A 14011-nucleotide genomic window follows, 5' to 3' on the forward strand; every position below is an offset into this window, starting at 1 on the left:
GCCGCACCTAACCGGACCAGAACTGCTATCGTTCCATTTCAGTAGAAGCCTCTATGATGAATTTCATCCAAAAAATACTTAGAATGTGACCATGATGCCTATAAGACAGCATATCCATGCAGCAATGAGGCCTATAAGACAGCATATCCATACAGCAATCGTTATTGTAGTGGTACATAGCAGCGTCCTTTAGAAAGTGCTGTTATTTCAGGAAACAAAAGCCTCTGTTCAGTAATCCCTGTACCGATTGCAATACTTCATCCATTTTGGGGGAAGAATTCCCTCAATCCTCCCAACCCAAGGAATTTCAGATGGTTGGGTGTACTGGAAATTCTTTTTAAAACCCTTAGAAAAAGTGTATATACATTTTTCAATCATAACTCGCACTCCCCCTTCCCTCTGCACAACGATCTAGGGCTTTTTTTTTCCCCATCTAGGTTTTTATAAAGTCTCCCGTCACTGTGGTATCTGGGCATCTACAGGCACTTTGACCTTTCTCTGTTGCAAGTCCTGCCTTCTCCTTCTCTAGAAGAGACACAATCTCCTCTTAGCTCCCTTAATTGCCCCACAGTCCCCAGAACACACCCACCTTGCCTAATCTGTTGCCAGCTCCTGCACTCTCCCTGTTCTAGAACCAGACTGGTTCCCTCCCTGACCCTGGCAGATATTATCTCAACTAACCCACCTCTCCCCTATGGTTCATTGCCCCATAGTCAGCTTGAGAACTGGCAGAGGAGGTGGGCTGGTGGAAACATATGATAGGAAAGTTTTGGGGCATCAGAGAGCAAGGTTAGTACTCTTTTTCAGGGAAAACTCCAGAACCACCTCCCCATTACTCAAATCCTCCCTGTTCCACAGATTGGAGACCATTCCTCACCCCTCCCATCTTTTAGAAACAGATGACTTCCAAATGTTTTCTACTCTAGAAAATGGCCAGTTTCCTAAGGGAACCTTTCTCAAGGTTAAAACTTTGCATGCAAGTTCTTGGCTCACAAGTGAATTGATTGTGCAAAGTATATAAATGTATATATTCCAACTGGTGCATGTGGAATTAGTGGAAAACCTCCCACCGGCACTATCAGTAGCTCTCTGCTAAGTTTCCACCTGCCACTTTGTAAACTGACACGGTTCATGTGGAAGATCCACTGACCGTTGGCTTCATAGCAAAAATTGTACTAGTCCCTTTTGGATGCATTACAGTGTGTGGTGTGATAGGGAGTTTTTCTGGAACCTCCAGTTCTGTGCCAAAATGTACTGTGGTTTGATGTTTGAAGATTTTTTTTTTCCAGTGATTTCAGCTCCTACTGAAATGAGCTACATTTCAATGGTGCAGTAGTGAGAGAGAGAGAGAGAGAGCTGGCCTTTTCTTCAAAAACAAAAATCAAATTAAGGGCCTACAGTCCTGCACACAACACCAAGGGAAGTCAATTGGGACCTTTTTGTCAGTGTGTTACTGACATACGTACAGCTGTCATTAAAGTGAACACACTTAAATTTATATACAATACTGAGATTCAAGGTTGGGCTCAAGCCATTTCCCTATATTATTCACGACAGGCCAAATGCTGAGGTGTGCATAGTACCTGCAGCTTCCATTGAAATCAATGCAAGTTGTAGATACTCCGAGTCCCTCAGGAGTCAGCTCTATATTAATAATAATATTTACATAGGACCAGATCCTGAAGTCTGTATGCATCAAAGCTGGTACTGAAATCAGTTGGTGTTCTGCATGAATAAGGGTGGATTAAAAACTGAATAAGAACTTTGGGATTTGGCCCATGGTGTCTTTCATCTGAGAATCTCAAAATGCTTTACAAACATTACCGGCCTGATCTTGCTGCTCTTACTCCTGCTTAATACCTTATCCCAGAAATAGTCCCATTGACATTAATAGGACGAAGGATGGAGTGTGGTATTAAGCAAGGAGAGGGAGGGTGTCTGCATCTAGCCTTTAATAAACATCACAATGTCTCTGTGAGGGAGATAGTTATTATATCCATCTAACATGCTGGTAACTCGAGACATAAGCAGGTTAAGCGATTTGCCCAACTCAGTGTGAAATCTAGAGTTTTGCCCTGCTGATATCGGCTATTGTAACCATTCGTGGGGAGCTGTATTCTCATTTCTAATATGCATGCACTCCTCCCATTGACTGGATAGTTGAGCTCTAGGAAATGTTAACTTTTCTATGTCAGTATAAATGTCTGCATTGCATCTGAGAGAGTGAATTTGTCTGAACACCTTTGGCTGGTGGCTGACCTTGGCCATTCAACTTCCCATTGTTGCTGCTGCTGTGTTTTCATTAAAACTTCGATTACCTTTCCCACTCACTGCGGTTATAGATGAGTTTTTCTTATCACATTTCTGAAGCAAACAAAGAAAACAACCTGACATATCAAAGCAGAAACAATTCATGTTTAAAAATAAGGCAAGTTAGAAAACAGGGACGCTCAGCCATACAAGGATGTGACCGTTATAAAACAGTCACATTAGAAAACAGCGCGTTCTTTAAATGGTCAACTTCAACAAGATATTATGTGGGCCACAGCCATAACACCAGTCAGGGATGGCTTAGTGATCTAAGATTCAAATTAACTAGAATCCTTCATGCCACATAATCAAATCCCAGCAGCATTGACTGACCCTTTCATCACCCTATGGTGGATAAATTCAATACCATCTAGTTTACTATTTGGGGGGGAAGCGGTATCGTTCAGGTGAGACCTTATAAAATCTGGTCCTCTCCACTCTACATGACCTTTAAACAGCACATACATAGCGCTTCAAGTGGAGGGATTTGCCCCATTATCCTTAATTGAAAGTTCCCCTTTCCCCTGTTCTTGTGCAGTGAGCTGTGTGCCAGTTGGATGCTGCCCCGTGCCCCTGTGGTGGCTGGGTTTCAATGGTGCTGTAGGGCTCTAAATCATGAAGCGCTTTGAGAGTCTTCAGAATGAACAGTGCTACATAAAAGTAAAATAATTCATCCTGTCAGAGAGCCCAAGCTAAGTACAGTCAAGGCTGGCTAGACCTCCAGTAAAACGTGCTTCAGAAGGCAGTGCTGGTGTGTCAGAAAGTGGCTTTTCCCCTCTTGAGTCCCTGAACCAATGCCCTAGCGTGGTGTTTGGGAGCACTGTGCTCTGGGTGGTGACATCTTTCAGATGAGTCAGAAAGCTGAGGTCCTGACCCCTTGTGGTCATTAAAGAACTGCTGGCACATTACACAAGAGTAGGTTAGAGTTGTTGACCTCAGGGTCTTGGCCAAACTCCAATTTAGTAATTATATTGTGCCTACCAAAATTCCTCTTGTGTATTTCAAGTAGGTATATTATTCACTTCCTGTCCTAAATTTCTGTGTACTGTTGAAGTGTGCTGTTGTAAGCACCTGCCTTTCACCCTAGCATTTGCTTGTATGTCAGTAGTAGATGAAGAAATTTGTGTGTGAGAGAGAATTATGCATATCATAAATAAGTCAAACTCCCACCCTATGTTGCATGGGTGCAAGTACACAGTGAAGTACGATACTCTCCTAGTGCTCTTTTCAGCACTGCGTGGAGGGCCTGGCTAATGTGTCTCCTGGTACTTTACGGACCAAGGTGATCTAGTTGGGACCCATGCTCCCCTCTATACTGTGTCCTGCATCACACAATAGAGAGGTCTGGATCCTGCTAGTTTTAGAGCAGCATTATGGTGTTCTGAAAAGAGTTCCCTCAGCCTCTTTGCACTAATGAGATGGCTACTGGACTATCCTTCAGTCCAGCTCATCTGCAAGCCTTCCCCTTGTAATATCACCTGCACAGAATGAGTCTACTCAGAGCAAGATCTTGACTCTGTAAAGCATTTTAGGACCCTCTGGGACAAAAGATGCTTTATAAAATGAGATATTCTGTATCTGAACAGTTCATGTTCTGCGTCTTCTGTTTTTTACATGTGAAATGTTTTTGTTTTTTTATTTGTGTGTGTATGTGTGTGAGAGAGAGAGAGAAAGAGATGGACAGTATATAAATTTACTGTATATCTTGTGAGATGTGAAATCATGTCTGTAATGAGGTCTCTTGTTAATGTCAGTCAGCCTTCCCCGATACTAAGGGTTCGGCAGTATGCATTAGTGAATTGAATAGCTAAACCTCCACTTGCCCAAAAGGGCTTACCTTTGTACATAGATTAGCATTTTTAACATTTGATATAAGATCATTGAAAGTAATTTGTAATTTAGATGAGGGGGAAATGGGCATTCTAGAAAAAAAAACCAATTCAAATTATAGTGTGGGGCCATTCATAAAACAAACCAAAAGGCTTGGTGCAACACCCATTGAAGTCCAGTAGATTGGGCCCCATTTTTTAGCTGTTATTCAGACATTAAACAATTTGCCATGAATCTGCTATATGTGAATCTGAAGTGTAGATCATGTTGCACCTAAGCAGAAAAGCAAAACGCATGTTTGTAATTGGGTACCAGTGTCTATGTGCTTAAGTAGGGAAAGATACCTCCCCATCCATCTCCATCTCTGAAGACCTGTCATTGTGTTCTTCTGTTTACCTCAGAAAATAACAGATGAAAGAATCCCAGCACCAATGCTTTGGTGACACAGAAGTGCTAGCACTAAACATGAGACATGCTTGCTAGCTTCCTTCATCCTTGTCCAAGTCTATCAGTTATCTCTTTCAGATTTCAGTAAAAGTTATATTTATAAAGTTATTAGGGAAAAATGAAAACCAGAGAGAAAGCCATGATGGAAAAAATTGCTTCCAAGAATAAAACAGAACTGTAGCGTGAAGACTTCAGATTACAAAATCTGCAGCAAACCCTTCCTGCGGAAAAAAGACAGCTTTTCGCTTCATCTTGTAAAACTAATGATGGTTTGATTACTTGTTGGAGCTTTTTTATTAGTATTATTATTTCTGTATCTAGCACAGGAAGCTCTTATATGCCATCTCTCAATGAGGTTTCTATGGAAAAGGTTTCTTTATTGGGAAACAAAAATCGCACAACCAGATAATACTATCCAGAGCACAAGGAAGTGATGTCCTACTTTATGCAACCATCATTTAAGTACTGGCTTTTGGGTTTATATAAGTGTTCTAGTTATTTTAAAATGAACAATATAGCTGGAACATTTGTTTGCCCTTCTCATTGTCCATTTAAGCTTGTACAAACTGCACAATAGTAAAAGTCACTGCACAGAAAATAGGGGAATTGTGGATGATTTGAAGGATTAAGCAATAGTTTAGCTCAATGGGTAAAATTTTTGAAAGGGCCTGGTGATTTAGGAGCTGAAGGCCATTTTTCAAAAGAGACTTAGGAGTCTACCTCTTATTGGAAGTCATTGGGACTTAGGCACTTTTGAAAAATCTTCCCCAATATCAAAACTGTTCAGATGTTAATATTATGGAGCAAGCTGTCTACACCCAAGAAATTAAAGGTTAAGGAGAATAATCTACTTTTAACTCACGCCGTATTTAATATGAGATACCAGCCTTAATTTTAAATGTAGCCACTTTTGTCTAACTGTGTCACAACCTGAATTCTGCTTTAAAATATTTTTATTTAATTTCCTTGTTTTCTTTTTTAAAAAAAAGTTTAAAAAGAAGGTTTGTCTTTCAGCATAATGTGTTCAGTCTGCTAGATCTTTATGTGCTCAATCATATAATGAGATCCTTAGCACGTTATCAGTGCTAAAATGTCTTAGGAAAATTTCTGAAAACATGTTCACTGAGTGCACCTTAGAATATTTTAACCCCCGATCTCTGATGTTAAGTCTTTTAAAATCTCCAGTGAGATGAGGATTCATGTCTTGCCAAATGTCATTTTGTAAATCCAGTGTTAACATTGTACAAACACAAATTTGTTTTTGTACAATGCACAAACTTCAGCATTTGAAACCAGCAAGGATTTTTTTTCTTTAATCTGGTTAGCCAGCTCTTCTTTTCAAGTGTAAAATAATTTGCTTTTAGTTTGCGACTATGTATGCAAAGCTTCTGCGTGACTTGTTATAACCAAGTTAAAAAATGGGAAGCTGGGTTTAGAGAGAAATTTAACTGCAGTAGTGCAAAAGGTACGCTTATTTTAGGGCCTGAGCTTACTCCCACTCACAGCAATAGGAATCCTTCCATTGACTTCAGTGGGAGTTGGATCAGGCCTAAAGCAGTTTGTCGTAGCCTTTTTGATACCAGGGACTGGCTTGCTGCCTTCCTAAACTGTGTCATGGAGATCTCAGGGACCGGAGCCAGCCCATGGACTGGTCATTGAGAAACACTGTGCTAAAGGATATAATCTCCTCTCTCCCCATATTCAGAACTGTGGTTGGTATCAATGAGAGGCTCCCATAAGGACTGAAGGGAAAATATGCCCTGAAGGCCCAATCCTATTGTCCTTGTGCATATTGTCCCAAATTCAGCAAAGGCACTTAATTAAGCATGTGCTTAACGTGTGTGACTTTAAGCATCCCTTTCCAGCAAAATACTTAAGCATTTGTTGGTTTCAATGGTACTTAAGCATGTGTTTAAAATTAAAGCGAAGCACATACTTAAGGGTTTTGCTAAACAGAGATGGGATTACTCATGTACTTAAGTGCCCTGGTGATTCAGGGCATTCAAACTTCCAGTGATTTCGCTGGAAGCATCATGTGACGCGTTTACAGGCTGCAGAATCAGGCTCAAGTGTGGGGGTGAAGCATTTTTATGAATTGGACCTGCCTGAGAAAACAATGGCAATTTTAATTTCAGGAGCTGACATTCCATTAACATCCGTTTAGCTGGTAGGGTTAATATGTAATATTTACTATAATTACATTTCATCTTTTTTTAAAAAAATCCCTCTCTTTAAGGCAGCACCTGAGTCCAGCAAGTATGAAATAATGCCAAAGAACTTTAAATACTTGCCCATATGGCCAAACCCTGCTAACTTGCCCAAACAGAAGTGTCCCATCAAAATTAAGGAGAGCATGATTTGGCCCATGGACTGTACAAATTTACTGATGTGTGAACACAAGTCCCAATTCAGTTCAGTAAGACTGATTACTTCCTGGAAAAAAACACATCCTCCCAATTCACCCTGGTTGTAAATGAATTGAAGTCAAAGGAGTTATAGCAGAGATGAATTTAGCTCGCTGGGTGCCGTCCAGTATGTAGGCAAAACTCCCAGTGAAGTCAGTAGGTGTTTTCCTTTGTAAGGACTGCATAATTGGGGCCACATAATGAACTATATTTATCAGACAGACAGACCATTCTTGTGTAAACGCTGTTGGTAGCTTTGTGCGAAGGCCAAAAGAAACAAAACAAAATCAAACTTCATGGGAACACACCAGAGAATAATAAACTTGCACCTTGATAGAATAGCTTTATTTGTGTATATTGTATGTAAATTTCAAACCAGAGAATACATGCCATTCACTGTACGTATCTGGTTACTTGGCTGGCAGTGCTGTGCGCTGCTGTTTAGGAGCTCCAGGTTCTCTAGTCTTGGGTTTCCAACTTTAAAGGTTGCTGGAGACCAAGACCTTGGGGCCAGTCAAAAATAGGAGGGATGGAGTGATAGCCACCCACTACAAATGTGGTGAAGACTATGGATCAGGACTGAGGTTAGCTTTGGAGAAGGTTGCTTGCCCACACTCCTGGCCAGCGGATAAGTCCCTCCTTCATAGTCATGTACAGTAGAAGGGAAGTTATTGAGTTTCTGGTGGTCCACATGGGTGGAGTATACTCAAAATCCTATTTGAACCAGTCTTTAATAGGGACCTGGTGTGGTAAGAAGGAACCCATGATTTAATGTAACACAAAAAGGACCACAACAAAACAGTGTGTATATACCTATCTATCTCCTAATGTCTCTGTATTGAATGGATTTGATAATTTGTAAAAAAAAAAAAAAAAAAAAAAAAACAACTGATTGCTCATGTTGTGTTACTGCTTTGAATTTCTTTGCATGAACTCTGGCATATAATTCTTTAAGGAAAAAAAATATATATATATATTATAGCCTGCAAAATATTCTTGTTGGACAGCCATGTTTTGTGCAAATTGTATATTATTGTTGTGAGCAATATTGGAATATGAACTTTTATTAGTTGTTGGCATTAAAATATGTTTTCATTGATAGTAAATTTGTCATATTATTTTTGGGTGTGATGTAACATGGACTTCCATATTTAGGTGTGAGCACAACTACCGAAAGGGCCATTTTCAGTGCAGTGAAAATATCACCAACTTTCACTAAACAGGCCGGTATGCAAATCACATTCATTTTAATGCACGTTACAAGCTTATTTATTCATGCCAATTGATAGGCCTATACTTTTGTAGGCTCGCTATAGCAATGCTTGACTTCATCTTTGAAAAGATCATGCTGTTAGCGCCTTTTCATAAAGATGGAACTAAAGCCCCAATCCAGAAAAGCATGTGTTTAATTTTAAGCACCTGAGTAGGCCCCTTAACCTCAGTGAGACCACTTGCATGCTTAAAGTTAAGTATCTGCTTAAATGCTTTGCTGGATCAGGCGCTAAAAAAAATCCAGTTTTCTCTTGCCCTTGGATAGTCAATGCTTTATTTTTAGCTTTTCAGGCAGCACATTTTCCAGTGTCGGGGCCTGTGGAAAGTGAAATATTAATACGGCTTTATGAGAGCTACAGCAACTATCTAGTCATTTGGCACTTGACGTTTATAGCTTTTAGGTGGCTTGTAAACACCATAAATAGCGATTTGCTCCATGTTTAATTCTGCGAAATGTGTTCTATTTTGATTTAAAATGTTTAAAGTTAATACATTGACTGCCTTTTCTGTACATTTGTTACTTCAAAGGTTTGATTTAAATTATAACCATTGTAGTCTATTTTCAGACTTTAAATAACAGCTGACAGTTCTGTATTTGAGAGGCAAAGTTATTAATAAATATAGCAGATTAATATTCTAATCCCATTTTATACGGCTCCCTCCAAAGGTTTGTCAGATTGCACTGAATACACCTGAGCAGCAGATGGAGCTCTTTTGAGTGTGTTTATGAGCCATCCCTGCTCAATAAAGATTTCACTTTTTCTAGCTTAGGAAATGGTGCTGTGAGTGTTTTTTGTTTTTCCTTCTCCAGTTCAGATATTTCTCTGTATAATTCAAACACCAATAATGCTGAGATTCTCCCAGTAACAGGGTCCCAGGAATCTTATGATTCTATGGATTTTACAGCTGGGAATTCTGACGGTTTTTAGTTCAGCACTTACAATGTGATTGTCATTGTACAGAACATGGAAAAGACATGGTCCCTGCTCCAAGAAGCGTTCAGTCGACAGCCCTGATCCTGCACATTCAATTTGACTTCAGTGAGACGACTTGTGCTTAAAACTCAGCATGTGCATAATAAGTCTTTGTAGGATCTGGGCATAACTAGAGAATTTGGATACATAAAGACCTGGGTGATCAGAAGTTGGAGTTATCATATAATGGTGCAGCAAGCGTATAAACTAGGTGGCAGTTAAATACTAATAGGTGTCACAAAAGCAGTATGCTTTGGAAGAGATATTAAAAAGGATTTCAAAGCAGGTGTTTAAAAACCTTTGATTTCAGGTTTTTTGAATCAGCATGTTGACTTTAACTGTTTCAGATCTTGTATGATTTGGGAGATTTAGAGGCAATTACTGCCCTTATATTCTTGCTTACAACTCCCTTGATTTCAACAGAAGCCATATGGATATGTGAAGGCAGGACTGTTCCCTTCATCTGCATTTTGTTTATTGTAAAGCCAAGTGGTAGTACTTTTTCAAGCTCTGCCCACAAAATAAGATCTGCATGTGTGAATCATCCCAATGAGATGCTGCTCACAGTAGATTGTGCAGATATTTAAAATATGATCATGTGTGCTGTTAGGCTCCAGGGGGCTCCTTGAGCTGATTTCCCCCTTAGAGGTGCTTGAATGTGCCTATGGGCTCTGCTAAGCACCTTGGAATTGGCTCCTTTGTGACTAGAAAAGGAGTACTTGTGGCACCTTAGAGACTAACCAATTTATTTGAGCATGAGCTTTCACGAAAGTACTCCTTTTCTTTTTGCGAAGACAGACTAACATGGCTGTTACTCTGAATCCTTTGTGACTGTGAGAGATACCACGTTTCCTCCCCCACCCCACCCACTCCTGGTGCCACAGTGAGACATCAAATTGTTCAGCTCTTTGACCCTTCCGTCAGCGTAGAGCATCTTCATTAAAGCTGTACAGTGGCACACCAATGCACCATTTTAAGTGTAGACTTGCCCCTAGTGTAGTCACTTTTATTCCATTATGAGTGGCCTTTTTCAGTTTAGTTTATGGAGAAAGAGTTTAGGCTAAGCTGCAAAAAGCCACTCATATACCAGAATGAGGGCAAGTCTACACTACAAAATTAAATCGACCTAAGTTACATCAACTTACAGCCACTGCAGTAATTAAACTGCTTTTGCACATCCATGCTAACAGCGTCCACTTAGGGACTTATACTGGTATAATTATACTGGTATTACAGTACTGGTAAAACTTTCCCATGTAGACAAGGCTTACTTTATTTCTCGGAGAACAAGATAGTAACTTCAGAGAAGTGCCGGTGTGGTGTATGAGTATGTACTGTATTGGCTGGGTCCGAGCCCTACTGTAAAGTGCTGGGGGTACTGCATAAATGATGATGTTCTATGCATCAAAGAGCTGGAGTCTACTCCTGAAATACTGAACATTTAAAAAGAAAAGGAGGACTTGTGGCACCTTAGAGACTAACAAATTTATTTGAGCATAAGCTACAGCTCACTTCATCAGATGCATTCAGTGGAATACAGACTAACATGGCTGAACATTTAAAGGAACTAGTATTTAACAATACACAAAAGAGATGGGGATAACCACTATTGAGCCAAAACCTGACCCTATCAGCTTCCGTGGTGAAGAGCAGCCAGAGTTGTGAGGCCCTACAATTGCTTTGATGAGTAGAAGACACCCCCTCAGGTAGTTGTGCAGCCCTCAGATAACCACTCAACACCATTCTTCTTCCTGACTCAGTCCCACATCCCACTACCCTCTCCACATCATGTGGGGATTAAATGATGTCCTGGAGGCTCTGTGTTTACATAGAGCTTTCCTGTGTCCCAGCAGGGGAGTATCATGTGACCAAGTGGTATAGGGGAAAATACTTGTTGCAGTAGGGAGGGAGGAGATTCAGTAAAGTGACTAGTAATATAAAGTACAGCAGAACACCAGGGTGGAAATTACTTACATTGCAATTACCCCAGAGGCCACAGTTAGGCTTGGGGCCTCATTGTGCTAGCACTTTACAAATACAAGACAAGACACAACAAATGGATGCAGCAAACAAGGTGTGAGAGATGACAGAAGCTCATTACAAATACTGTATTTTGATAGATATTACTGTACGTCCTTCTCACTCCAGCACCACAGAAGGCTCACAATCAAAAATGGAAAATGCCCCCACAGCTCTGTCTGCTTGACATATGGCTAAAGTACTGTAGTCATCCTGTCTGCCAAGTTTAAAATTTGCTGTCAAACACTTGTGTTTTATAATGTGAACTATTCCTTACCTTAACCTCATTTAAATGCTTTCCAATACTTGTATTTCTCAGTTAACCTCTGAAATAAAAGTTTAGTGATGCAAATAGCAATGATTTCTGCCTGTTCAAAAAAACCCCATAATCCTACTTGTTAAAATAGACATTTTCCCATCCTATGACGATTTAGTTGGATATAGTGTGTAGGATACTAGCATTCAGAAAGGGAAAAGAAAAAAAATTCCTATGAGCTAGTTATACAATTATGGCGTTTTATTTCCTGCACCATCCTCTGAAGCATCTGATACGGGCCATTGGACAGATCCAGTGTGTTAATTTCTGTTCCTGTGGAAGGACTTTTAGAGAGGACATATCTTGAGGACACCTTTATTATTTACTGAGCACAGTTTAATGTACTTGGTGATGTTCAAAAAGAGAAGATAACATGGTGCCTTCCCAAGCAGTTTATAACCTAGATCAGACACAGGCAGTATGGTCCAGACACATACAATGATACATAAGCTGATCTTATTTTGAAGCAGTGCTAGGTGGTTGATTTTGTTTTTCATGTTTATTTGTTTATCCACCAATTTTGGTGGATTGGTGTTGAAAAGCTCCAGAACAAAAGTGTGAGAAGTCCAGAGACATGAGGAGGTCAGAGTTATGAATTTCCCTGCAGGGTATGGATGGGGAGCTGTAGTTCAGTGCAGAAGGTAAGGGATTTGAAGAGGTGAGTCAGAGTGACTAGTGAGGGAGATGATTTTAGAAACCACCTTTTTGCTAGTAGCCTGGAGCCGGCTGAGCTGAGATGCCAGGAGGAGCTGGATGCAGCAGTCTGTTATGTTGGAAGATACTAATACCATCAAGTGGGGTTTTGATCTCTAGACAATAGTAGACCTGGTTAGAGCTAAACGGTGTTTTAAGCACCCTTCTTACAGGGTAAATGGAAAGCGCAATTAAGCGAGCAAGATAGCCAGAGATGATAGAAGCTACTACCAAAAGCAATAGGGCCATATGGCAAAGCCTGATCAGAAGCTAAGCCATGTGTGGGTTCCCTGATCACAAACCCTGAAGCTAGGCGGTAGTTTGACAAGTTGTGTTTGTTATGAGATGCAGACTGGGAGAAACACAGCTGTGTGTAAAAACAACAAGGAGGCCGGTGGCACCTTAAAAACTAACAGATTTATTTGAGCATTCATGGGTAAAAACCCCACTTCTTCAGATGCATGGAGTGAAAATTACAGATGCAGACATAAATATACTGACACATGAAGAGAAGGGAGTTACCTCACAAGTGGAGAACCAGTGCTGACAGGGCCAATTTGATCAGGGTGGATGTAGTCCACTCCCAATAATAGATGAGGAGGTGTCAATTCCAGGAGAGGCAAAACTGCTTTTGTAACGAGCCAGCCACTCCCAGTCCCTATTCAAGCCCAAATTAATGGTGTTAAATTTGCAAATGAATTTTAATTGTGCTGTTTCTCTTTGAAGTCTGTTTCTGAAGTTTTTTTGTTCAAGTATAGCTACTTTCAAATCTGCTACAGAATGTCCAGAAAGATTGAAGTGTTCTCCTACTGGCTTTTGGTTGTTACCATTCCTGATGTCCGATTTGTGTCCATTTATTCTTTTATGTAGGGACTGTCCGGTTTGGCCAGTGTACATGGCAGAGGGACATTGCTGGCACATGATGGCATATAACATTAGTATATGTGCAGGTGAATGAGCCTCTGATGTGGTCGGGTCCTCTGATGGTGTCGCTAGAATAGATATGGGGACAGAGTAGGCAACGAGGTTTGCTACAGGGATTGGTTCCTGGGTTAGTGTTTCTGTGGTGTGGTGTGTATTTGCTGGTGAGTATTTGCTTCAGGTTGGGGGTATGTCTGTAAGTGAGGACTGGCCTTCCTCCCAAGGTCTGGGAGAGCAAGGGATTGTTTTCCAGGATAGGTTGTAGATCGTTGATAATGTGCTGGAGAGGTTTTAGCTGGGGGCTGTACATGATGGCCAGTGGCGTTCTGTTATTTTCCTTGTTGGGCCTGTCCTGAAGTAGGTGATTTCTGGGTACCCGTCTTGCTCTGTCAATCTGTTTCCTCACTTCCCCAGCTGAGTATTGTAGTTTTAAGAATGCTTGATAAAGATCTTGTAGGTGTTTGTCTCTGTCTGAGGGACTGGAGCAAATTTGGTTGTAATCTTAGGGCTTGGCTGTAGACAATGGATTGTGTGATGTGTCCTGGATGGAAGCTAGAGGCATGTAGGTAAGTATAGCGGTCAGTAGGTTTCTGGTATAGGGTATTTATGTGACCATCACTTATTTGCACTGTAGTGTCCAGGAAGTGGATCTCTTGTGTGGACTGGTCCAGGCTGAGGTTGATGGTGGGGTGGAAATTGTTGAAATCTAGGTGGAATTCTTCAAGGGCCTCCTTCCCGTGGGTCCATATGATGAAGATGTCATCAATGTAATGCACTTAGAGGAGGGGCGTTAGGGGACGAGAGCTGAGGAAGCGTTGTTCTAA

This window comes from Eretmochelys imbricata, chromosome 1, assembly GCF_965152235.1.
Source record: "Eretmochelys imbricata isolate rEreImb1 chromosome 1, rEreImb1.hap1, whole genome shotgun sequence".
Taxonomy (NCBI): Eukaryota; Metazoa; Chordata; order Testudines; family Cheloniidae; genus Eretmochelys; species Eretmochelys imbricata.